The 26,735-nt window shown below is 48.0% G+C and overlaps 1 long non-coding RNA gene across 1 annotated transcript in view; it reads right to left on the bottom strand.

Annotated features, from left to right (window-relative positions):
- Nucleotides 1-2,745: 2,745 nt before the first annotated feature.
- The window catches only part of LOC138249147 (uncharacterized), a 78,149-nt gene continuing 54,159 nt past the window's right edge, over nt 2,746-26,735 (bottom strand). The window contains exon 4 of the long non-coding RNA XR_011194749.1: nt 2,746-2,766. This is a non-coding gene — a long non-coding RNA (uncharacterized lncRNA). The remainder of the gene's footprint in view (nt 2,767-26,735) is intronic.

The raw sequence follows: 26,735 nt of genomic DNA on the forward strand, positions 1-26,735 counted from the left end.
TGTGGCTGATAGACTGAAATATGTGGATGCTCAGGGTGATAGAATAGGCTTTTTACATTGAGCCTACAGAACCATCTCTGACAGGACCCCGTTGTAGGTTAGTAGTTTCCTACACCTACCAACCAGAGATACTTAGATTTGCGTAAAAAGGTATAGCGCCGGCTAGCGCCATTCCTGGACGCTAGTCAGGCGTCATATTTAAGCTATGATGCTAGCCGGCGCTAAGGCCCAGTTAGCGTCATAACTTTTGATGCTAACTGGGTAGGGCAGGAGTAGGGAAAACTGGAGGTTGTGTGGGAAAGAATGGCGCTAATCAGGTTAGAGTAAAAAAAATGACTCTAACCTGACTAGCGTCTTTTTTTTGATGCACAACCCCCATGGACATGACTCCTGTCCTAGTAAGGACAGGAGTCATGCCCCCCCAGCCCAGTGGCCATGTAATGGGGCCCAAGTTAGGCCCTCCTGTGGCACTTTAGAAACAAATTAAAAGAAACTTACCTGTACTTACCTGGGATGGGTCCCCCATCCTTAGGTGTCCTCCCGGTGTGGGTACGGTGGGTGGGGGTGTCCCTGGGGACAGAGAAAGGCACCTGTGAGCTGTTTCCATGGTCTCTGACCATGGAAATGAGCCCACAGGTCCCCTAACCCCTGCCCTGACTCAGGCATTAAATAATGACGCTAAGCAGGCTTAGTGCCATTATTTAAGGCCCTCCTCCTCCTATGCGTAATTTTTGCACAGGAGGATAAATAAGGCGCTAGGGCATTTGAGTCATGTTTTGCCAGGGAACCCCTACCTTGCATCTCATTGATGCAAGGTAGGTTTTCACAGTAAAAAAATTACGCTGACTCCATAACTTTGGCACTAGATGGGTCTCGCGCCAAAGTATAAATATGGAGTTAGGTTTGAGTTGAATTAGCATAAAACAAATGATGCTAATTAGACGCAAACAGAGTATAATTAAGGGCCTTAGGGCAAGATGTAGGAAACACTTTGCGAGTCGCAAACGGCAAAATATGCCGTTTGCGACTCGCAAATGCGTGTTTCCTATGCAGAAATGCATTTTGCGAGTCGTTACCGACTCGCAAAATGCATTTCCGAATCGCAAATAGGAAGGGGTGTTCCCTTCCTATTTGCGAGTCGCAGTGGTATGCAACTCCATTTGCGACCGCGTACGCGGTCGCAAATGGAGTCGCAGTTACCATCCACTTCAAGTGGATGGTAACCCACTCGCAAATTGGAAGGGGTCCCCATGGGACCCCTTCCAGTTTGAGACTGGACCCCAAAACATTTTTTCAGGGCAGGGAGTGGTCCAAGGGACCACTCCCTGCCCTGAAAAAACCGAAACAAAAGGTTTCGGATTTTTTTGAAATGCAGCTCGTTTTCCCTTAGGGAAAACGGGCTACATTTAAAAAAAAAAAAAAACTGCTTTATTTAAAAGCAGGTCGCTAACATGGAGGTCTGCTGACGTCAGCAGGCCTCCATGTTAGCGAGTGCCTATACTCGCAATGGGGCCGCAATTTGCGACCCACCTCATGAATATTCATGAGGTGGGTCATTGCGACCCCATTGCGAGTTGCAGTCGGTGTCTGAGACACCGTACTGCATAGCAATTTGCGACTTGCAAATTGCGAGTCGCAGGGACTCGCAATTTGCAAGTCGCAAATTTCTTTTTTGCTACATCTGGCCCATTGTCTCTAGTAGCCTGAGCAGAGAAGGTTGTTGTCCCTCTGTAAAAGCGTGGGTGCCCACCTCCCCCTACATTCTGACAAAGATGGTATCCTATGGTTTCAGTACAAAAAAGAATCAGCATTATGGACATAACTGGCATTTTCTCTTAATACTTGCTCAAGGCCCCCTGTCACCGTTTCGGTGTATGTGCACACAATATATTTGTATTTTTTGTTATTTGTTTACTTATTTTCTAAACATGATTTTTATTATTTTACTCATAACAAAACAACAGATTTGTCTATTCTTGTGAGGCCACAATACACATTAAATATTTGAGATTGCCCTGGAGTATCTCCTCTACTATGCGCCTAATTTCACTGGCGTAGTACTGAGGGAGCTGATACCACACTCAGTAAATACTGATTCTGCTGGGTGCAATATTATCTCAGAATTTTGAATTCTATTCCTTTGAGAGGGAAAATGCATTAATATTGCATATGTTCAATCATTCCAAGATACAAACATCACTGCGCACTACTTAAAATCAGTGAGTATGGGGCCTTTTTACAAGCAAAGTGGGATTAATTAAAAGTTGATTAACATGGAAAACCTGCCAACACCAGCTTTTAAACTGAACATCCTTGTATCACACATCTATTTCATTGTTTTGCTGAGTTTTGTAAAATTTTACAAAATAATTCAGACATTTTTGGGCTCATTTACCATTGAGTGGTATTGGAAAATCCTCAGATTCCCGGAAGAAGTCCTAAATTCTCAGGTGAATCCACCGGTCAAATTTCCCTATGCCATATAGTCTTTATGGAATTTGGAAGGTTATGTTCTCCTCTAGGTTTAGCACATTCTTAAGAAGTGGCAATACTTTTCAGTACTTTCTGACTATTAATTAGTCAGCAAATTAGATTCCAATAAAAGAACAATAATACGTACTTAAAAATCGACGATTAATTCTCCACTCTAAAAATTAAAGACAGAAAAAAAGGTTCAGTAGATCATCTAGGTAATTGCAAACTGGAATTATGTGAATTTGGATATGCATTTATCATAAAACTTACTCAATTCTGTGGGAAGTGCATCTGTAAAGAAAAAAGATAAATGTTATAGATGTTTGGCATTGTTAACTGATTTTAGAATTGTGAGGAAATGTGGCAAATTGTATGGTATGCTGTTATGACCTCACCATGTAATACGCTCACCCAACTTGGCTAAAGTCAGGCTCATTTGTTAAACCTTAGCTTAATCCTTAGTAGGTGTGGCTTCAAGCGCCCAGGCATAAACAAAGGAATTAGTGTAAAGCATTTAGAAGTATGAAAAAACAACATAAGAAAGTTAAGCACAATCACAAAAAATTGGAGACCAATTTCTAAAAATAGATTATATTTGTATGAAGTTTTGGACATCAAAACAAACAAAACCCACTGGAGTGTTCTGGAGATATAGATTTTTAAGTAAGATTGAAATCTCAGCTTTTAACTCCATAACATGAACAAGAATTGGTAACTGCAAAGTTTAGAAAATTTGTAAAACATTTAAAGCATTGTGTTTGACTAGTGCGGCCTGCACTGGGAGACCAAGCCTAACATGGGGGATGTCAGAGAGGCAAATAAGGAGTCAAAACGCAGTTACCTTGGCACCAGAGCAATCTCAAAGCAGTTGGTGTAGCCTCTCTTGCCAGGTACAGGGAACAGCAGAGCTGTCTTTCTTTGGTCCTCTCTCCAGTCCAGATGTGATCTGAAAGCTGGGTTGTTGGGGTGCCATATTTATGCCCAGAAAGAGCTCTCAAGGGAGGTAGTGGATACAAGCCAATAGTCTAATAGGACCCTCCATGCCTGATGATGACTTCCTGCTATGTATTGAATCTAGCTATCCCAGAGTGCACTATTCTGCCCACTTCCAATATTGCAGGACTTCTCTTTTGGTGTGTAGAGCTTGGTAGCCCACTCAAGGCTACGTGTGAGCTACACCCCTCAGAAAAAAAGGTTTGGCAAATGGTCCCCTCTCTGCCCCCGATGCCAACCCATCTACCAAAACAAAAAATCTGCCCCTCTCGTGTGTATTCACCATTTTGTCTTTCAAAGACGGCTTCCCCTTTGAAGCTTGCCTTCTGGGCTCACACTCTGTGTGGCTTACTGCTAGGAAGAGCAGACACTTGTTCCATTTCAGGCCTCTACTGTTCCCGCTCCTGGGAGTCATTCACACTTATGCCCAGAAGGGCAGAGTGCTGTCTTGTGGCCAGCATCCCCCGGTGGTGGTTCCCCCAGTGGATTTATCTGTGCCTACCAGGGTTCTGGGTCTATGAGGCAAGCTCCCCCCGAGTGGGGCACACAGCATACATCGAGTGGGCCTCCTGCACTGAGACACAAGAGCTGCCCTCCTCTTGTGCACTGATGACCCCTTAATCCGAGTGGGCTGTCCAGTCTGTATTGATAGCACCCCTTCCGCTTGCTGCAAAGGAGTTTGGAGGGGAACAACATCATGGGGCACAATAAAGCAACTACAGAAAGTACAGCAAACACGCACCCATGGACCCCTGGGGGAGAGCCAGGTGCAGCGCTGCAGCAGCAACCTGGCCCCCTGGATAAGCTGGACTTGATCCTGAATACTGTGACTTCTACTGGGGAAGTTTTAAAGGGTAAAATTGACACTCTCTATTGACTTGGGCATGCTCTGAGATGAGCACTGTAAACCAACAGACAAGATGAAAAATAACTCAGAGTCTAAAGAAAGTGGGCCCTGCTGTTAAGGGACTGCAGGCTAGGATGGCTGACCTCCAGTGAAGAGCGGAGCTTTTGTATCGGCGAGCAGAAGATGGAGAGGAGTGCAGTTGACGCAATTACATGTGGTTTGTTGGTCTACCTAGGAGGGTGGAAGGAACAGACATGTTGGGCCTCCTGAAGGCATGGCTGAGGAAGGAGGTTGCCCCTGAGTGGCTGTCCCAGTTCTTTTCCCTGGAAAGGGTGTACAGGGCACCCTCAATGCCGCTGCCACCACTGGGAACGCCTCATTGACTTGACGTGGCCTGGCTGTTCTATTACCAGGACAGTGGCTTGATACTCTGGAAAGCCTGAGAATCGCGTAGCTTCCACATTGACCAGACATCCGTAGTAATATTCCTGGACTATGCTCTGCTGGTTCGGCAACAATGCTCCTCTTTTGTTGACATGAAAGTGGTGCTAAGAGAGGCTAAGCAAAGCATCCAGAGGCAATGATATTCTCTGTAGACATATGGAAGGCATTCAACACATTGAAGCAGCGATACTTGTAGACCGTCATCTGCAGGATGGCCTTGAGGGAGGGATGAAATAGATGGGTTGGGCTGCTTTACATGTGTGTGCATGGGAAGTGTATTTCTGAGGCATTTGGGATCCATCAGGCACACAACAGAGTTGTCTTCCTCCCCCTTGCTCTTTGTGCGGCTATAGTTTGCTGCAGGAGGGGGTCATGGGAGAAGGATCCCATTCAATGAAAGGGAACATGTAGTTTCACTCTATGCAAATACCATGCTCATGTAGTTGAGAGATGCGAGCTTGAGTATCACATGGAGTGTCTCCTGTTTGGAGAACTTTGGCCAACTTTCAGGCCTGCAGACAAATTGGTGAAAGTCTTGTGGTTTTCCTATATCTCCGATGTTGGCAGAGCCCCCAGAGGTGATATTGGCTATTGGACTTAAGTGGAAGCCTAGATTATAGAAATATTTGAGCCTAGAGTCCTCAAATATTTGGGTGGAGAGGTAGTGTATGTCACCCAGACAGAGACATCAGAGAGGGCAATCTGGGGAAAAGCGCTCCATGCTTTCTGAAGTAATGTCACATTTTGGAGGACACTGAGGATCCCAATTATGGCTCGTATAGCACTGACTAAAATGGTCTGCTGCCTAAGGTGCTCTACTATAACCTAACTGTCTGGATACCAAAGGCGTGGCTTCTGTTCATCAATGGGAGCTGATATGGGATGGTCAGGGTACCGTGTGTCCTTTTGCACTCTTCAGAGACCCACTGCGACAGGTGGCCTTGGGGTCCCCGACTTTGAGCTTTATTATCATGCAGCACAGCTGCAATGGATTGCTTACTTGCTAGTGGGGTTTAATTTGGCGGAACTGGGGGATTATGGGACTAGACGCAGAGAGGGGGCATTACTGACCATGATGTTGGAGGTTAAGCTGACTCCCTCCTGCCAGATGCGGCTTCTATGTATAGCTCTCTAGTGTTGGGGTGGGGCTGGCCGCAGAGTGGGACCTACTCTACCTTACGCCCGTTGATCCCACTAATAGGGATCCCAACGTATAGGGGTGAATACTTTACCGCCCAAAGACTCTGCCTGAATGGAAGCAGGCATGGAGATGTTGGGAGACTGTTATGCTGAAGGCTCTTTTCCCACAACTGAGGTACTAGAGAATAAGGCCCTCATTATGACATTGGCAGTGAATCCCACTTACCTCCACGCTGACTGCCACCAACTTACCGCTGACATGGCGGATATCCATTCACCATTATTATGACACACACACACCAATCCATCAGTATACAGCCACAGACACAAATCTGCCACACCAAAGGTCAGTGATAAACTAAACTGGCAGTATCAAAGTCCATACCGTTACACCAACAGAACAACGCCCATCACATTATGACCCACGAATCACCACAGTGGACATTCAATGACGGTAAACCATTGGCAGCACATACCGCAGAGCTCAGAATGAACACCCACATACAAAACACCACCACATTGGACAATCCAAACAACACACACCTGACACCCATACACACAGTACACCCACACACCCACGCCACTATAAAACACATACCCACATTACCGACAACCCTTTACCATTCCAAACCATTGCAAGCAGAGAGACATCAAGACCACAGACACAACTAGAGCCACACACTATTCACACCTATACACCACTCACGCACCCCACATCACACACCCCAACACACCCTCACCTACACATCTCACACAACACCCATGGCACCACAAAGACACCCCCGTTTCACAGAGGAGGAGCTAGGGGTATGGTGGAGGAAATTATCAGGGTAGAGCCACAGTTCTTTGGAGCACAGGTGCAGCAGATATCGATAGCTAGGAAGATGGAGCTATGGTGGAGAATCGTGGACAGGGTCAATGCAGTGGGACAGCACCCAAGAACTAGGGATCACATCAGGAAGAGGTGGAACGACCTACGGGGAAGGTACGTTCCATTGCAGCAAGACACCAGCTCGCTGTACAGAGGACAGGCGGTGGACCCTTACCTGCTCCCCCACAACTAACAGCATGGAAGGAGCAAGTCTTGCCAATCCTGCATCCTGAGGGCCTGGCCGGAGTAGGAGGACTGGACTCCGGTAAGTCAACTCTCTACTACTATCACCCCCCTACCTGCATGCCATCACATACCCCCACCCTCACTCCCATCACTCCACCACTTCCCACACACCCTACCATAACATCTCACTCATACCAATGCCAGGCCCTGCATGCTCTACCAATGCATGGACCCCACTCACAGCCCTGCATGGGCACTCATCACAAAAGCATGCACACTATAGAGAACTAATCATCCCACCATACAGCAACGTACACAAGTGAAAGCTGCCAGGGCAAATACCACCAAAGAGGGCAAGCCACGGATGCACAATATGTCAGACACAGAAACCATAACACATCATTTACATCCACACAAGTACCCCAGCCAATGTCAGCGGAGAGGAGGTGCCAGCAATATCCAGTCCCCCAACAGAAGAGGCCCACAGTGATAACAGCAACTCTGGGCTTCAGGATCTGGATGACCTACCTGGTCCATCAGGGACCTCTGGACAGCCGGTTACACAGGCCCAGTCACAAACCACCACAGAGCCTCCCCCATCAGGAAACACCACCACAGCACCCACCCAGTGTACCCACACCTCTGTTCCCAGGACACGTCAATCAGCAGTGTGTCCACCTCTACATGGTCACCAGGCCACACTTCATACCCAAGACAATCAGGAACCTTGGGTCAGTGGCAGTGGGCACACGGTTCAGGGGACAGAGGCACAGGCCAACAGGGAAACTGGGAGGAGTGCTGTGCGCCAGGGGGAGGACAGGCCCAGGCAACCAACTCTCCAGGAGGCACTTGCAGAGATCCTGGGAGCCTATTAACATTCCCAGGACACGATGGGCCAGATCCTGGACAATGTGCAGGATAACAGGCGGCTGCAGGAGGGACAGTACCAGGGGATCATGGAGGACTTGCAGGCCATCAACAACACCCTGATCTCCATAGCAGGGGTGCTGGCAGACATGGCCAATATAATGAGTGAGGCAGTCACACAACAGCTGGCCCCTGCCACTAGCCAGACATCTGAACGGCCTTCCACCTCTGCTACCGCTAGTGGCCAGGATGCCCCGCCACAGGACTCACAGGCCACTAGAACCCCTCACCCTGCAGAAGGAGAACCATCCTGCAAACATTCCCTTTGATCCAGACAGAAGCCAGAGACACTTGCCAAGACCCCCGCCAGGAAATTAGACTCTCCTGATTGTCACCCTTGTGTCCCACTCAGTCATCCTGTCCACCTTGAACTGCCATTGCTCCCCTTCCTATGTCCATCCCCTTGGGCAATGCACTTGTGCTACAAACAGACAGGAACAATACCCTGGACTTTCCTCCATCATCACACCATCCCATTGCACTTGACCCCTGTATATTTTAACACTTCAATAAACATCCTTTGAAAAAAAAGAAGTATGTCATGGATATCAATTATGTATTCACTGAAACAGGTACGAACATTGCATATTAACTGTACAGAAAATGAGCATAGATTCATGGCCTCTAGCTGGCTGCAGTGATTACACCAGGAGTATATGTGAGGTCACCAACATCTGCAAAAGGAATTGCCAGAGGGAACAGTAAGTGGGCATAGAGGTGGGAAATATCAGCATGCCAGTGCCACAGAAATTCAAACAAATGTCATTGAAATGTGAAGTAACACTGTCCTACCTGTATGTCATTGGAAGTATTGTCTGATCACAGATGTTCTGTTGTCCTCATCCTCATCCTCTGCCTCCTCATCCTTACTGTCCACAGGGTCCTCTGCTGGCACACGGGCATCTCCAGCCTCCTCCTACTGCAGGAATGGTACATGGTGTCTAAGGGCCAGGTTATGCAACATGCAGCATGCCACCACTATCTGGCAGACCTTCTTTGGTGAGTGGCACAGGGATCCACCTGTCAGATGGAGGCACCACAATCTGGCCTTCAGGAGGGCAAAGGTCCTTTCAATTATCCTTCTGGTTCGCCCATGGGCCTCATTATAACATGCTTCTGCCCTTGTTCTGGCATTTCTCACAGGGATCAGCAGCCATGAGAGGCTGGGGTAAGCTGAGTCACCTGAAATATTGAGGGACAACATTTAGCCACACACTATCCCATATGACCCACACCATACCCATACACCAACATCTTCTCGGTGGGAACCAGGGCTCACCTATTAGCCACACCCTGTGCCTCTGTAGTTGGCCCATCACATTTGGGATGCTGCTATTCCTTAGGACAAAGGCATCATGCACTGACACAGGATACTTAGCATTGACGTGGGAGATGTACTGGTCCGCCAAGCACACCATCTGTACATTCATAGAGTGGAAACTCTTCCGATTTCTGAAACACCTGTTCATTCTGGTGGGGGGGACAAATGCAATATGTGTTCCATCAATCGCCCCAATTATGTTGGGGGTATGTCCCATTGCATAGAACTCGGCCTTCACTGTGGCCAAATTTTCAACCTGGGGGAAAACAATGTAGCGGCACATGTGTTTGATCAGGGCAGACAATACTCTTGTCAGCACTATTAACAACACTGAATGTGACATTCCTGCTGCCAAGCCCACTGTCAGTTGGAAAGAACCAGTTGCCAGGAAATGGAGCACTGATGGGACTTGCACAAGAGGGGGGATCCCAGTGGGGTGACGGATAGCAGATATCAGGTCAGGCTCCAATTGGGCACACAGCTCTGTGATTGTGGCCCTGTCAAGTCTATAGGTGAGGATAATGTGCCTGTCCTCCTGTGTTGCCAAGTCCACCAGGGGTCTGTACATGGGGTTATGTCTCCATCTCCTATTCATCCGCAGCAGTAGGAATCTAAGGGACAAAAGAGTGAGGAGCCAGTCACAAACTGAACAATGGAGCTACAATATAACTTTGAATCCTGTTAACTTGTAATGGGTCAGTGTGATTTGTCCAGTATGTCCTACTATCACCAGTGAAGCAGAAATTTTCCAGGGCCTGCCCCCCCCTGAAATGGCGTCCGCCTGTCCTGTGTGGAGGGACAGGTGGAAGTGAGGTTATTCTGCTGACGTTGTGCGCTGTTGCGGGTGGCGGTCGGGAACCGCTGTGCAACTCCTCATTGGTTATAATTGGGCCCAATGGGGTACAGTGGCCAATGGTGATCTACGCCGGGGGTGACGGTATGCACTGCGGCGGACTTGACCACCATTTTCTATCTGATTCCTCACTTGCTACCTGACCTTCCACAGGAGAGGACCTACACTGCATGTGCTGCTGTGACCTGTGTCTGGAACCTACCATGGCCCGTGTGACCGGGGAAAGGGCCCCAGCTTTCACTTCGTAAGAGGTGGAGAGACTGGTGGATGGGGTCCTACCCCAGTATGGACTGCGGTATGGGCCTCCAAACCAACAGGTGAGTATACTGTGGGCACGATGCATGGGGCATGAATGCATGGAATGGTGTGTGTGAAGGCTTCATGTAAGGGGGTGGGTGGATGTCCTCTGGGCCTCGTATAGGTTGTGTGCTGGGCTATGTGTGTGCCAATGCTGATGGAAACTGGTATGGTGGGCCATAGGTGTAACTGGCTGGACTGTTTGTCTAAATCTATTTTCCTGTGTGTATTACCTCTGCAGGTCAGCGCCCATCAAAAGAAGGATATATGGCATGCCTTTGCCAAGGAGGTGTGGACGCTGGGGGTCTATGGCAGGCGGAGCACCCACTGTCAGAAACAGTGGGAGGACCTGAGATGTGGGCAGGGAAGACGGCGTAGGCCCAGCTGGGGATGGCCTCCCAACGAGGAAGGGGTGCCCGTCGAACCCTGACCCTCCTCATGGCCCGCATAGTGGTGGTGGCCTATCCAGAGCTGGTTAGGTGCTTGAGGGCATCACAGCAGCCACTAGGGGGTGAGTACAGAGCCCATCATTACAACTTACGCATGGTAGGGTGGTATCCGGGTGGGGGATGTGTGTCAGTGGGTGCTCCTAGGCCAAGCCTGACATTACAGCGTAGGTCCCTTGGTGGCTAGAGTTCACAAGGGAAAACCTTGCTACCTAGCTCGTAGGCATCGACTACTGGTCACGGCTGCGTGGGTCCCAGGTGTTCTGCATTTGGCGGTGTGTGCCCCTCTCCATGCCTTGGCTGCTAACTATTTCTCTGATAGTGCTATGGCATATTGCGTAGGCCTGTTCCCTGTGTGTGAGGGTGCTGTGTACGCCAATGGTGGTGTTGGTACAGCCACTGACCAAGTGTATCCTTTGTCTCTTCCCCCCCTTTTTGTTTTGTCATGCTGTCCTTATGTGCATTTGCATCATCTGGCGGAGGAGCGGAGGCACCAGCGACGGAGGGAGCTGCATCCCACAGGACCCAGGAGGCAGAGTCCACCAACGGTGAGGGCACCAGTGGGATGGAGGGTGAGGGGAGCACCACGGCGGAGACTGGGGGGGACAGTTCTGACACAGATACCTCCTCCGATGGAAGCTCCCTGGTGGTGGCGGACACTTCTGTGACCACCCCAGCTACAGGTACAGCCGCAGTGGTGGCTGGTGACTGAAAGCAGTGGTGGGGCACAAATACAAGACGGAATTGCACCTTGTGAGTGAGCCTCACTACCCACGTATTTCCATTCACCTACTCACCCACTGCCTTTGGTCACCTACCCATTTACTCATCCACATTGTCATCCACTGCCATTCACACAACTCTTATACACAGATACCCACATTTTCTCAGCCACTCAGTCCAGCCCTGCAAACACTTATTCAAACAAACACACATTGCCTCACCCATCCAGTATCCAGCAGTTTCACTGATAAAAGGTACACGTTTATTTGAGCTGCAGAATACATGTTTAATATGACATAGCACGTCATTAGTCTGCAGAAGAAATAAAACGAGCATAACTAGCCATGATAAATTACTGGAACCATTACGGCCTTTGAGAGACGAAATCACCTACAGAGGCAGTGAAGGGGGAAGAGAGCTGAGAGAACAGATTTTCTTCTTATTGTCTGTAAAAAAGATAGAGTTCCAACTTACTTGTGTGCAGGGTTGTCTTTGGCATATTTATGACTTGCGGTCTTCAGGACACACTCCTGTCTCCCAGAGAGCCCTTGATGGAGTTATTTATTGTATTTATTCCATTTCTCTGCCACAGACTGCTTGTAATGCAGGAAAAGGGGATTTTCTTTGCAAAATGCCACATTCTTTTAATAAAATGTGACCTCTGGTACGTAGACCCTTCTGATCACACCCCACCATTTGAGTAAATAGGAAAGGGTGGATAATAATATTGGAGTGACATGAAGTTTTCAGAAACCCAGGCTGAACAAAAAACGCTCCAGGCTGTTTACTATCAGGGCTTCTGGTGAAGGAGGAGATAAGCCAGGGACGTCACTGCATTCTGAGAAAATGTAAGGGCTTTGCGTGGGCAAGCCCTGTCAGCCCTACTGTGCAGCTTTCAGCCACATACTGACGCAGGCGCAGTGGGGCTTTTCAAAGTGCACAACTTTCACTCGGAAAATGTTGTGCAGAAAATGTTTTACTTTCATCATGTAATTAAATATATGCTTCACTAGAGAGGCCTGAAAAGGCTAGGGGCGCAGCCCCTTAGCCCTTGAACACCAGCCGCCCCGTACAGCCGCCACCCCCGTATCAGCACCGCCCTCCCAGAAGCCCCTCATCGTGCCGGCTCACCCAGGAGGGTGGGCATCTTCTTCACCCCAGGCACCTCAGGCCCTGCGCCGGTTAGCCCTGCTGCCCTGAGGGCACCATGGTTGACTGCCCTACAGAGATTGATTCAGGCTACGGCCTCCTCTCTAATGGCAGCCATTGTCACTGTTTCTACCCTCCCCCCTCCAACTTCCACTGCCCAGTCCCATTCTCCTCAACCCCAACCCAACCCAACCCAAGCACACAGGCACATGAGCATACACACAAGACAACACCCAAGAGTGTCACAGGCAAACACCACCACCACACTTCATCCCACAGGCACTCATACAAATACCATCCAGTTGAAGACACACCATCATCCACAATATCCACTGTCTCCTCCCCCTCCACCACCTCCCACCCAGTTCCATCCACACTCACACCTGCATGCATTACATCATCATCCACTACCAGCATCACCACACCAAGCAGAACACACATCTCACTGGCAGACACCTCGACAATAACCATGCACACGTCCCCTGTGTCCTCTCTCACTGTGTATGTCCCCCCTCCTAAAGTACACAAACGCAATCACTCAGACACCCAACAGCCATCCACCTCACAACAGAATACATCCCATGCCCCTGCATCCAAAAGCAGCAGACAGACACCTCCAACAGCCACTCCCTCATTCTCCACTCCCATTCCTTCTCCCTCTTCCCTACCCAATGTCCCTAAAAAACTGTTCCTATCCACCACTGACCTCTTCCCTACCCCTCACCCCCGTCCTGCACGTATGGGCAGGGTAGGACGAACCCAGCCAAGCACCTCAGCCACACAGTGCACGGGCCCAGTCGTCACCACACCCACTCATGGTGGAAAAGGATCCAGGCCACATGTCCTCAAGGTGAAGGAGCCTGGACCAGGCAGCCTCAAGGGAAAGGATCCTGCCCCAGCTGCCAGGAAGACCAAGGAGCCTGCAAAAGCAGACAAGAAGGGAAAGGAGCCTGCCCCATCTGCCAGGAAGACCAAGGAGCCTGCACCAGCAGGAAAGAATACCAAGGAGCCTGGAGCAGGAACTGTGACGGAGCCCCCACCACCAACCATGGTTGTGCAGGGGATGGGCAGGAGCCTCCCCCCACCAGCAGCACCACCACCACTGTGGAGCCGTCACTGCTAACGGATTATATGTAATCCTGCCTCCATGGGCTGCTGTGCGGCCTATTCCCCCCAAAGCCAGTGGGTAGGACACCCACTGTGAGACTGTGACGTTGCACTCCCCAGGATCAAGCACAGGGCATGTGGCCCCCTCCAGAACCAGTGGTTAAGACACCCACATGCCCATCACTGCCCAGGATCAAGCACAGAGCATGTTGCCCCCTCCAGAACCAGTGGGTAAGACATCCACCTGAGAGACTGTGGCCCATCACTCCCGAGGACCAAGCACAGGGCATGTTGCCCCCCCACAAGCACTGGGGAAGACACCCACTTGAGAGACTGTGGCCTTGCTCTCCCCAGGATCAAGCACAGAGCATGTAGCCCCCTCCAGAACCAGTGGTCTTATAACATCTCCCGGCTGAGGTACCCCCCGTCCCCCTGAGGTGCCTGCCTATTTACCAACTGATGCCCCTGCAGTGTTCTCTTCATGTTGAAGCAGGTGACATGTGTGGCCGTGGACTTTGGCCTGTGGCCATGTGGCCTATGAACATTGTGGACTGGGCTGTGTCCCTTTTTCTGTACATATTTATATATCTATTATCTTGCCTAACTTATTTTTTTATACTGTGTTAATCTTATTACATTCACTTTTGCAAAATTGTTTTGTCCTTGCATTATTCAGCAGAGTTGCAGGGTAAAATTGTTTTTATAATGCAGCTGGTTGTGTGTATGGTGTGTGTGTGTAGGGTGTGTGTTGTGCGTGTGTGTGTGTCACTGTCGTTTTCCTCCCCCCTCCCTTGTGTGCTGGGCGGCTGTACTCACCGTCGTCGTCTTTGCTGGCGTTGGTGTTCGTGGTGGAGCAGAACGTAGAAGATCAACGGGAAGACATGCAGTTCTGGTTCCATGGTGGTGTGGTTGTACCCTGTGTCTCCAGTGTTGAGTCCTTTCCCTTCTGAGCTCTGTTTCTGCCAGGCTTTTGATGTTGTTGGTACTACCCCAGAAAAGGTGGTGGTTTGCTGGGTCATAATATGGTGGGTGGAACACTGAATTCCGCCTGGCTATAGGCGGCTACCGCTGTGGTGGCTGTTGTTTCCTCGGGCGGGCGGTGTGGTACATTGGCTGTCTTTCGGAGATCTTTCTGCCATGGTCATAATTTGGCGGTAGTGACCGCCAGCCTGTTGGCAGTATTACCGCCACTTTATCACCGACCTCCAGGGTCGTAATGAGGGCCTGAGAGTGGCGTACCATGTGCTCAGTTTTTACATGCAGGGCACTAATGCTGACACTAGGCCAGCTATATGGAACACTGAAGCCAGAAACCACTGTTCATGGCTGGCTGCAGACATTACTAATGGTTGGGTGTGGGAGTCATCTGATTTCCTGGCTTTACAAAACTGCTCTGTTCATAAACACTGATGATCTGCCCTCTCTGCATCATAGGTGGGAAACCTTGCTTGGCAGGACATTCGCTAGAAAGGAAGGGGTCTAAACCTTAGAATTCTCTTACACATAAACCTGCAACACGCAGTTCAAATTCACACAATTCAATTATCTCTATTGTACAAATCTAACGCACATAGATTGCATATTATGTTACACACTGCAATCTTGGGCTGTCTCTGATGCTCCCTGGTTGATGCAGACTGTTTCCATATGGTGTAGACCTGCCCGATCATTAAGCGGTTCTGGAGGCAGGGCACAGGGCCTTGGAGCAGACCGTAGGTCATTAACAACTCTAGGTAGCCATTTTATGCCTGCTGGGATTATATCAAAGGTAACCACCTGCTACTATTAGAGCAATACGGTTAAGAGCCCCCCTCGGGGAGCCCGTTAGACATTGCAGCACCGGCCTAACAAGGAGCTCTCCCAATGATGAAGCTAGTCATCCAGTGTGATGCTTGAGGGTTCTCGCTCCTGTTGAATTAGGTCTCTCTTCTATCTTTTTCTTATCGATTGGAACAGTGTACCTTTATTTTCTTTGGAATTTGTATTGGGAGACTGTACACTGGACCATTAACCTCCCGGTCCCTCTCTTTGTTCCTTATATAAAAGAAGACTGGAGAAAAAGCAGCCAATAGGTTCTTTGACTTGGCCCTGGGAATTGCCTGCAGAGATATTGCATGCCATAGGAAGTCTCCTAAGGGGGCCCCACACAGTCGATGGTGAAAAGAGGTGGAGACCTGGGTCTCAGCAGAGGGAGTAGCACTGCACGCAGAGGAATATTGGGGGGTCCACAGGTGACATCTTGATAACTTGTGGGCAGAAGTGGTAGCCAGTTTCCTTGACTGCGAGGTAGGCCGGGACAGTGGCCTGTCATAGGCATGACCCCTTTTTGGCGTGTGGGGAGGCCCCTACAGGGGTCCTCCCCAGGTCCCTCACCGAACCCCCCCCCCCCCATCTTGGGTACCAGCCCATCCCTGCAAAGCATAGAACTAAGGTAGAGTTCAATGATCTTCCAGTTGGCTAGGCAATCAACTCAAGGGGGATATCAACTGAGCAACTGTTTGGGATACTAGTTATAATGTATGTTTGTTTCTCTTTACTTGGTGAGAGCTGTCAACATGACAGAAGGTATGTCAATAAGGATTAAGGCAGAAATAGTAGATAATTGAGCATGCTAACAGTGTTGAGTCATAAGCAGTATCCCAATAAACAGCACCAGAGGGGAATAGAGGTGCTGCATCTTCCATAATTGAATTCCTACCTGTTTCCTAACAGTGTATAAGCCATTTCACTGATTATATGGTCTTGGATTGGCACCACTAACGAATAAATGTCAAAAACTGATAACAAATGTTTTTTAAAAACACAAGCTCCTGGCTGGCCTCGAAATTTTTGTTTCCTTTATCATGTGTTCAGCCATTCTAGAGTGAATATAAAGTACACACTATCTTGTTTGGGCTCTTTGGGGATCTCTTCTAACCCTCTGTTACTGAACTTAAGAGACCCTTCACAGAATGTCCAATGAGTAGCTCAAAGGAATTGAAGACTACTCCTTTCTGTTGGACCTCCCTGTAGGCAAACAACACACAAGGCAGGGGAACATCTAATCTTCTTCTGAGTTTTTCCGGACAACTCATGATCATGCCCTTCGTGGTCTTCTTGAACCTTTCCACAAGACACTTCCCTAGGGGATGGTATGGAGTAGTGAACTTATAGATCACACGACAGTCATCACACATTGCTTTTAGATAGGTTGACATGAAGTTAGTACTCCTTTCTGGTATGACCTCTTTAGGTAGCCCAACCATAGTAAAGATTCCAGGGGTGGCTTTTGCCACTGCAGGAGCAGTAACTGCCCTAATTGGAATAGCTTGTGGGTATATGGTGACATGGTCAACTACCGCCAAGATAAATTTGTTTCCAGATAGATGCAGGATGTGGCTCTAGGGGACCACCAATGCCAATCCCTACCCTCTCAAAGGAAGTCCCCATCACAAGCAGAGGTGTGAGGAGTGTATTTGGCTTGCCCCCTGTCTTGCCACTGGCTTGACACGTGAAATGGGAATGACAGAACTCCTTCACCTTTTCAGGCATTTGAGGCCAATAGAAATGCTTAACCGAACCTTTCAATGTTTGGTATGCCCAGGATTTCCAGCTAAGGGCATGTCAATGGCCAGATTATGGCGAAAAACTCTGTATAGGTAAGGGACCACCAATCTCCTGGCTGCCCCTGGTTTGGGGTACCTTGTCTCACTATAAAGGATTCCCTCCTCCCAGAATACCTTATAGGCACCACTGACATCTCCTTGTTCTTGCCTGATGACTAGCTGCCTCAGGCCTTCAATGGTGGGACAAGTCCTTTTCCTCTGGCTCACTTCACCAGAGAGTATTTAGTCTGGGGAAACTAGCTTGGTCATCATCAGGATTATACTGACACCCGTATCCCTCAGAGGACTGTGCTTCATACCTATTGATTTTTCTGGAGACTATTTGGGAGATTCTTTATTTTTAACCATGCCCTCTCTTTCCCCAGAAGGGGGCCTGTCCCTCTTTTTTAGAGCAAATACCATTTGACTACTTGTACATTGGTGAGTATCCACTTATCAGGCCATTTTGCCTAGCTCTCTAAGACTAAATAGTTTGGAATCCACTAAATTGTGGTGTAACTTCTTAGAGAGCAAATTAATTAACCACTCTGTTTTTATCAAGCCCCTGGGTGACTTCACAGAAGCATCTGCAAAGTCCACCCATGTCTGTGTTATCCCCTTGTGTCTGTTCCTAAATATGTGTTTCTATTCTTCAGGAATAAGACCAAACAGTTCAATGAGTGCCTCCTTCATGGGCTAAGATCCAGCTACTTCATCTTCCAGTGTCAGGAGCCTATCCTTTTCCACTGTTGGGACCAGTTTCACAAAATGGACCCCCAGTGTCATGCACCTACACCTCAGATCCTTAGAGCCCTCTCAATGTCGAGACGGGGCCACTCACCTGAAAAGCAGGGTGTCTGCAGGGGCGATGGTATGCCTCCCTATTTCCTGGAACACCTGTCGGCACTTCCTGGTGGACACAGAAACCCCAGCAGGTGTCCCAAAAGGAAAGGGGGAGTGGAAGAGAAAGAGACAAAACACTGCCACATCTTGCCGGTCCAGCTAGGCACCCTGTATCTTCAGGGGGCAGGTCATTGTTGACAGAGTGATAATAGAGTTAGTGCACTCAACTTCCTTGAAACTGAATCTCTCTTTCTGATATGGGCACGGGAGCGGTAGAAGAACACCGGGATGCTCCTGCACTTTTCTTGAATAATAATAATTGTTGGCACAATTACTAACACTGCATTACCAAAAAACAAACTGAGTACCATAACAATAAGTACTGCGACACTAGGGCTGGCTTCACAGAGATTCACTGTTGCACACTACAATTAGAACAGTGGTTGCACTTATCATGCACAAGAAAGACAAACAAGGGCATTCATTATATCACATATAACTTTCCTGCATGCATAGGGTTAAACTAAAAGGAACAATAACAATCCAAGAAATACAAATGTCCACTCTGGGTTTAAACAGTTAGGGTGGCACAGTTTGATTTGGTTTCGCTGAGTGTGTGAAAAACCCTTCAAAAGCAAATTCCTCAAACCTGAAACACAATCATGAATGACACAATTTAAATCCAAGAGTTATGCTATTAGAGAAAGAAACGTCACGTAAATGCTCTTTTAAAATTGCACTTTCACTTTTTGTAGTACTTGAGCTCAAGCAGATTTCCTGAAACACATTTAGGCAAGTAACTACAATAATAATGTAGAATGTTCAGAAATGCATTTGTCTCTTCCAGATAAGCACTCTGCCAAAATTCGAGGTCTGAAATGCACCAGTTGTTCTAGGAAAGCACGGCGCTCAAAGAACAAATTCCCTGGAGAATACTAGTCACTTAGCTGCAGTCTTTTCCGGAGTGCTGGAGGAATGCCTGGTGTCAGCTGATACAGGAACAGAGATAATAATTGCCTCAAAAGTCCTGAATACGAGGATAACAGCAGGGGCTGGACTGCCAAATCAGATGCTGAGATCAGGAAACAAAACAAAGCCAAGCAGGGAGGCATGCTTCACTCTGCTATTTATAGCCAATCAGGAAAGCAGTTGAGTTTCCACACGTGGATGAGTCACCACACCCAATTAGAAGCACATGTCTACACCACACCCAATTAGAAGCACATGTCTACACCTGCACACATTAGCAAACAAGCATTGGTAAAACAAGCGTTGATAAAACCAATTGTGTAACATAGCACATTATGTTTACTTAGAAAAATGAAGGTTTAACCAAGAACAGAGATATGATTTAACCCTAATCCCTGGGGATGCTGACAGATAACGCAGGAGGCACCTTGGGGATTCCTGACACTCAAAGGATTTTAGCAATTTGTCAATGACACCCCGTCTACATATTTAGGAACAAAGCATTTAGGCAACCAGGGATCATAGGCAGCCCTTCCAATTACCTCTGGTTCATTGCTGCCATCATCTTCTTCAGGCTTGATGCCCAGCTTGGTCCTTCTTTCTGCCAGTTTCTTCTCCTGCAGGTCAAGGAGACTTATCTGGGCCTCCATGTTTTTGAGCCCCCTCTCTGAAGTGGAGCTCTTCTCACTTTCAGATGTGGAGGGCCCTTCTTGGATGAATAGTATGTGTCAGGCTGTCATTGTTCCAGTCATCCTCATCCTCTATGATTCCTCTGCCATCATCCTCATCTCCATAGTCAGGAGTGATCTAATTTTCCATTTGGGCCTGTGCTCTCCTACCTTCAACCCAAACTTTGAGGGCCTCCTTTTTGACAGTGATGCCCAAACTTATTTTCCTGTTCTTGCACAGCAAACTCAGGTCATTTATCCTCAATGTGGACAGGGTGGCCAAGTCAATTTCCATATTCTCCAAATATATTTAATAACTTTACAAACGTTTATCAAACCTTTCTCAAACTTGTGGGAACTTTTCTAAAAGTTGGCAAACTCCAGGAAAACAGTGCATTGGATAATCGGATCTTGGCAAAACTTTTAAAACTTCTTCTTAAGAGTTGACATGGTGGATTCTTTGGTGGTTACTACTCATCAACTGTCTGGTATAGTTAAACACAAGTTCTGCATACCACTGTTAGGCACCAATGTGAGAAAACGTGGTTTATTATATGATGTGGTTGTGTGACCTTACTGCGTAATACACTCTCATTACCAACTTGGGTCCAGTCACGCTCGTTTGTTAAACCTTAGCTCAACCCTTGGTAGCTGTAGATTTGAGAGGTCAGGCTTAACAAAGGAACTAGTGTAAAGCATTTATAAGTACCAAAATAACAGAATAAGATAGTCATGCACCACAAAAATAAATCTGACACCAATTTATAAAAACAGATTATATTTTATTTTTAATTTTTAGGCACCAAAATGAACAAAATCCACTGAAGGGTCATGGAGCTATAGATTTTTAAGTAAAACGTAAATTTCAGATTTTACTCCAAAACGCAAACAATCATTGGTAACTGTGAAGTTTGAGAACTTTGTAAAACTTTTAAAGAGTTGTGTTTGACTAATTTGCCCCATGCTGGGTGACCAAATCCAACATATGGGGAGTTAAGGGGATCAAAGCAAGGGGTCAACGCAGTTTCAACTCCAGCTCCAGGTTACATGGGTGAATCACTGTAGACTTCAGTGGAGTGGTTCTAAAGCAAGGGATACAGGATGCTGAAGATGCAGAGGATGATGTGTGGTCAACGGAGGTCTTCCTAAGGCTACTCCTCGGTCGAAGTGGGGCGAATTTGGCCAAAGGGGTCGATGTCTCTCAAAGTCCTCTTTGGTCCAGCAAAAGTCCAGTTGCCACCAGACTACTGGTATCTGGTTACAGCGAAACAAGAAGTTCCCCTGAATGTGTCTGTCTTGGGTGACCAACTTCACTCTGAGGGCTTTCCTGGGACCAGCTGACTCAGGTGCAACTTTTGAGCTTTGTGACTTGGTCATCTGGGCTGCACATTGGCAGTCAGTGGTGCTTAGAAGATTGTGGCAAATGACTGACCAGAATAATCATCTTCAGCTTTTGTGGCCTGGTGCTGTAACAGGAAGTCAGCCAACTGACTCTTGGAGTTCACATCTTCTGTCTGGGGCTCAGGAGTTACTTTTTCATGAGCCAGGCACCACAGGCACAGTCCTCTCTTTGCTAGCCCAAGTATCAGCAAGTGCAGTCCAGAGTTGGTGCAGAATCTCTTGCAAGGTCCAAGGACCAGCAAGTTAGTCCTTCTCTGGTCCTCTCTCCAGTCCAGGTGTGATATGAGAGCTGGGTTGCCAGGAGTGCCATATTTATTCCCAGAAAGTGTACTCAGGTGAAGAAGCCATTACAAGCCAAAGAGCTACTAGAAACCTCCACCCCTGATGATGACTTCCTGCAATGTGTCACATCTAGCTTCCCAGAACGCACTATTCTTCCCACTTCCAAGACAGTAAGACCCCTCCGTTGGTGTGTAGAGCTTGTTAGCCCACCCTAGAGGTGTGGCTACCTGTGAGCTAAATGTCTGTCGAAACAGCAATTTGGCAACTCTCTGTCCACAACACCAACTTGTCTGTCTGAATAAAGAGCAGGCACTCCCATTTATGTCCATCATTTGCCCTGCAAAGGAACCTTGCTCTTTGAAGCTCACTTTTTGGACTCACATCCTTTGTTGCTTCCTGCCAGGTAGAGGTCACACCTCTTCCAGATGCAGGTCTCTATTGTTTCCACTCCTGGAAGTCATTCAAACTTCTCCCCAGAAGGGTAGAAGGCTGCCTTGTGGCCAGCATCTGTGAATGGCCACTTGAAAACTAGGGAAACAGAGTAGCAACTTTCCAAAACTTGAATTTCTTAAAAAGTTACATTAAGTTTGACTTGGGCATCAAGTCAGGTTTATGTTTCAGATCTCTTTTATTTTATAGTACAAGACAGCAAAAACACAACATTACAACCTACTTTCAGTGGCTGGCGGGGAACTGCAATCACCTCAAATGGGTAAAGGGGAGAGATGGGGAAGGGAGGGAAGAACACTAATAATGATCATCATTCCTATGTAGAGTCCATTGGGCAGGTTGACAGTTGAACAAAACAGTTTGGGGATAACTCTCTGTTGCCTCATCTGTCGAGCACCTCTATGGTTCATCAATATCAGAAGTAGGCAGTCGTAGAATACGTAGGTACAGCAGGCGTGTTAGTTCCCTAAACTCCTCCGACAGGTATTGGATACACGGACCCCACATTTTATCAAAAAGGGGCAGCGGGCCTGCCGCCACCTCTGTCAGCTTTTCCATCCCAATTATATTTTATAGCTTGTGTAACCAGTCAGTGTGTTTGGGGATTACATCGGAGCCCCAGTGTGAGAGTAACAATTGCTCAGCCTCCCTTAAGGCTAATGTGATATCACTGCCTTTAAGGGAACAAAGATGGCATGTTTGCGGGTTTGGGAGTCCCAGTAACACATAACTAGGGAATCTTGGTATGGCGGTGTAGTATATTTCACCTGCAGCCTGTAGGACAGTTTCCCAAAAAGAATTAATTTTGAGGCAGTGCCACAGTATGTGAGTGAGTGTGCCATCCTGACCACAGTTACACCAAGACTTACTGTCACTATGTGTTTTCCACTGAGCAACCCTCCCTGGTGTGTACCCATAGTGGGCTATCTTTAGGAACATCTCTTTAGTAGTCATATTCCCGGCGGGGAACCATGCCCGATGTAGGATATCACGCCACTCCCTATCCATAAATGAGCGACCACACTCCAACTCCCATCTACGCCTGGCTGACGTTTGAGGCAGCATGGGGGGGTAATTAGAAAGGTGTATGTGTCGGACAAAAGTCGCTTATCGGATGTACACGTAAGCAGCCATCTTTCAAATGGCTTAAGGTGTCTGCTCGCTTGCGGTCGTATGCATGGGAATGTCACCCAATGGCGGGCCGCTAAGTATTGCCAGTATGCTGTGTCTGGAAGACCGTAACCCTCCTGCAGTTGGGCAAAGTTCATGATCCCATTCGCATCAAAGAGGTCACCAATTCTTTTACAATTGGCTTCACAATAGACTACAAACTATGTTTTGCTCTGTGCCGGGGGGAAATCTGGGTTTCGAATAGGTAGGGTCTGCGAGGAGATAAGGCTAGTTAGTCCCTTCTTCACTTGAACTCTATCCCAGGACCTTAATTTGGCTCTCAAAATGAGGGAGATGTAGACACCCGGCGGATGGTGTTTCTTTGGCAACCAGGGAATCTTCCAAATATGTACTCCGGCCATGGCTTGGTCAATAAAACACCAATGTTTCTCGGTGTATCCCCGTGTCCATTCTACCAGGTAGCGTAGTTGAGCCGCATGGTAGTAACTCAGCAGGTGTGGGATTCCCAGTCGCCCCTTCAGCCTGAGTCAGATATGCTTGGGCCTTCCCCATTCTGGCTTTCTTGCCAACCCATATATAGTCCCAAATATGTGCTTGTAGTTTGTCTAGTACATTAGGGAGCGGTTGCAGGGACAGAGTCAGCATGATATAGAGCACTTTTGGCAGGAGCGTCATCTTAACTGCGGCCAGTCGTCCCAACAAGGATAGGCTGTATGCCTTCCACCCAGCTAAGTCTACCCAGGTGGTCTGCAAAATCACATCATAGTTGTACTCTATCGTATCCTCCAGTGTGGGGAGGATCTGCAGCCCCAAATATTTAATCCCATGTGTAGCCCAGGAGAAAGGTAGGGAGGCCTTCAAGGGAGCCCTAGCCGCCTCCGCTATGGTAAAATTCAGAATGGATGATTTGTGTTGATTAGTTTTGAAGCCAGAGACTTCGCTAAAGGCTGCCAACTCTTCCATTACCTCCGGAAGGGAAGTCTGTGGGTGGGACAGATGAAGAAGCATGTCATCCACATATAGGGCCAGTTTATGTGTTCTACCACCCATCGGAATGCCTGTTGTGCAGGGATGTTGTTGTATGCATTCAGCAAAGGGTTCCATATATAAAGCAAACAGTAAGGGCGACAGGGGGAGACCTGTCGGGTGCCCCAAGAGATAGGGAATTGCTGGGAGAGGGTTTGGTTCACACTCACCACAGCTCTGGGCGCATCATAGTTACAAGGGATCCAGTTACATAACCTAGGACCCAAGTCACAATGCCCCAAGACTGCACAAAGGTAAGGCCAGTGTACTCGGTCGAAGGCTTTCTACGCATCAATAGAAAGAAATAGGGCCGGCAATTGTGAACGATGAATCTTGTCCAACAAACAGCAGAGACACTTTGGGCCTAATTTATACTTTTTAGCGACTCATTTGCGTCATTTGTTTACGCAAAAGCGGCGCAAGCTTACAAAATATAATGGAATTTTGTAAGTTTCACGCCAAAAATACCGCAAATACAGCGCTAAAAAGTATAAATCAGGCCCTTAGTGTTATTAGCACACATTTTTTCAGGAATTAACCTGGTCTGGTCTAGGTCCACTAAGTGCTGCATGTGAGGGCCCAGCATACCTGTGAAAATGTTAGCGTCTACATTGAGCAAAGTGATGGTGGATATGAGTGGTACAACCGTGGATCTTTCTCAGACTTGGGTATGACCGTTATAGTGCCCAATTGCATTGTGGGAGGGAGAGAACTAGCAGCGCCCAGGGTGTTATACAGCCTAGCCAGTATGGGAGCCAACTGGGTTCCAAAAGCCCTGTAGAACTCCGCCCCATAGCCGTCTGCCCCGGTGCCTCCCCCACTTGGAGGCGTTGGATGGCCAAGAGTAATTCAGTAGGGCTAATGTCCCTTTCTAAATATGCACTAGTCACCAGTAGAATCTGGGGTAGAGGAACACAGTCCAGGTAAGCCCCCACACCATCGAGGTGAAGTTCACCGGTGGCGTAAATGGAAGCGTAGAACTCTTTGAATTGCCTGAGGATTAGGTTGTCCCGCAGTATCAGGGTGCCATCAGGCATCCTCAGCTCCACTACCCTTCTCTTCACCGCCTGAGATTGAAGGCGATGGGCTAGCAGGTGACCAGCCTTATTTCCCCCACATAGTACTTCTGTTTTGTCCGGAGTAAGGTGTATTCCGCCTTATCCATGTCTAGTGCTTGTAGCTGTTTCTGGGTCGTATTCAAGAGCCTCCTGGTTGCCATCGACCCCATTAGCCTGTGTGAAACCTCCAGGCATCAGATTGTATCCTCTAGCTGGTGTCATTTATTGCATCAGATTGTTGTAAATCTCACAGCTATAGCTATAAATTGACCTCTAAGAACCACCTTAAGTGCCCCCCACAATGTGGCAATATTGGTCACTGAGGTGTCGTTTATGAGTAAGTAACTGTCTATTGTGTCTCAACTTTTGGCTAAGGTATCGTCATATGTGAAAGATTTAGTGGTGAAACGCCACGGTTGCGTATTCAATTGGGAAGCAGGGAGGGCAAGATGCATGGTGAAAGGAGAGAAGTCAGAAATGGAGGCCGCCCCGATCTCAGCGCAGGTGACTGCAGTGGTAATACCTGGCGTAGTGAGAAAAAGGTCTATACGAGCGTACGTTTGGTGGACGGCCAAAAAGAAATGTGTAGGTTCCGTCTATGGGGTAACGTAGTTGCCAGATGTCAGTCAAACCTGCCTCACATAGCCATTATCGGAAGCCCCTTGAAAAGGCTCCTGACTGACCATGTCGCTGGGCAGATCTATCTGTTTGAAAGTCTAGAACTATGTTAAAGTCAACCCACTATAATGATGTCTATGTTTGTTGTAACAAGGACTCTCACTATGGCAGCTTTAAGAAAGCTTTCTTGATGGTCATTGGGGCAATATATGTTTGCTACTGGTATCGTGCGATAGTGATGTACATGGAGAGAAGTCTCCCAGGTATCGCCGCTTGTACGCCTACCATCTTCCCTGGGAAATGAGTGGCCAGCAAAATCGCCACCCCTGCCAGCCTTCCCTGTCCCGGTGAATGGTACTGACGGTCAAACCATCTTGACTGTAATTGTTTCCAGTCCACTCTCAAGAAATGAGATTCCTGCTATAAGCAAATGTCACATTTCATTTCCCTGAGTAGTGAGAGAAGAGCCAACCTCTTCACAGGAGCATTAACCCCCCCTTATGTTAAGGCTAAGTATGTGTACCATCGAGGAGGTGTATAGAAAGTACTAGGTCTTGTCCCAATTGTCTGGCCGTAGGCCATATGGCCCCAACAACAATACCCATGTGTATCTTCGGTACGGACAATACTCCCATTGTGGTCACCATCAGGGAAATAAGAGTAACAGGTATAAACATATAACCAACGATTAACAGAGTTCCCCGCCTAGGAATAGAAACAAACACTTCTGCCGGGTACACTTCGTCACCATGACCCGATCAACATCCACTATCCTGGGGTAGTGGAACTCCGCCAGTACATTGCCGCCGACCACAGCCTGCCTTCAATGCACAGCCACCCCTGAAGACAGCCCTCGCCGGGACCCCTCTGCTACACTGCCCAACACACAATCAACACTTCACAAATGTTGGACAGAACAGCCCTAG

The sequence above is a fragment of the Pleurodeles waltl genome, chromosome 8 (genome assembly GCF_031143425.1).
Source record: "Pleurodeles waltl isolate 20211129_DDA chromosome 8, aPleWal1.hap1.20221129, whole genome shotgun sequence".
NCBI classification, from domain to species: domain Eukaryota; kingdom Metazoa; phylum Chordata; class Amphibia; order Caudata; family Salamandridae; genus Pleurodeles; species Pleurodeles waltl.